An 851-nucleotide genomic window follows, 5' to 3' on the forward strand; every position below is an offset into this window, starting at 1 on the left:
TTGCTTCACTGGCCCATGTTGGTATTATCATTGCGCTCTTCCCAACTGAGGCAGTCACTCACTTGCCAGCCATTGAACAGCCGCTCACGGCGGCTCATCAGCTCACGAAAGCCCACGCCTGCTGCCAGCCAGCCCCACTGCAGCCCATGCCGTCGCCAACGGCTCACCGCAGCCCAGCTCCAGGTTGAGCTGTTGTTCACCATCTTAGCTGTAGAGGGCAGTGTCACTGGCCCTTATATGTGGGATCCGAACCAGGGCCCTGCTGCTCAGAGCTGGCATCCCAACCCAACTCCTAACCAACGCACCACTCAGCCGGCCCAAGTGAACTATATTTTTGAAGGAGCTGTTGACAGAGGCATTGGCAGGGTGAAGGGAACCGTCGAGGATGGCGAGGGACCCAGGACCAGGGACCTGGAAGCCGTTACTTGCCCTGAGCCTGAAGGAGCTGGATGAGGGCAGGAGATGGGAACCCAGTCCGGCAAGGGCAGTGTCTTGAGTGGAGGGCAGAGCAGAAAGTGTGCTTTGATCTTCAGGGCCGGGCACAGGCCCCAGTGCCCTCCACGGGAATTTCACACACACGGAGATGAAAGGGACAGACAGATAAGATGTAACAAGGGCTTAACACGAGAGGGAAAACAAGACATTCATGTATCCAGACCACAGGCGGTGTAAGCACAGTCAGAGGCTGACTGACTTCCTGGGTGAACGGAATCGAGTGTGAGCCCAGGGCTGTTGGGAGGGTGGAGGTGAGGGGTGGTTTGACTTTCCCTGAGTAAGACCCAGGGGTCTTTTGTGGACAGTCCCCTGTGAAGCTCGCTGAATATCTGATTTGAGGAAAGGGGTCAGCATCA

Source organism: Hipposideros armiger, unplaced genomic scaffold (genome assembly GCF_001890085.2).
Source record: "Hipposideros armiger isolate ML-2016 unplaced genomic scaffold, ASM189008v1 scaffold_22, whole genome shotgun sequence".
NCBI classification, from domain to species: domain Eukaryota; kingdom Metazoa; phylum Chordata; class Mammalia; order Chiroptera; family Hipposideridae; genus Hipposideros; species Hipposideros armiger.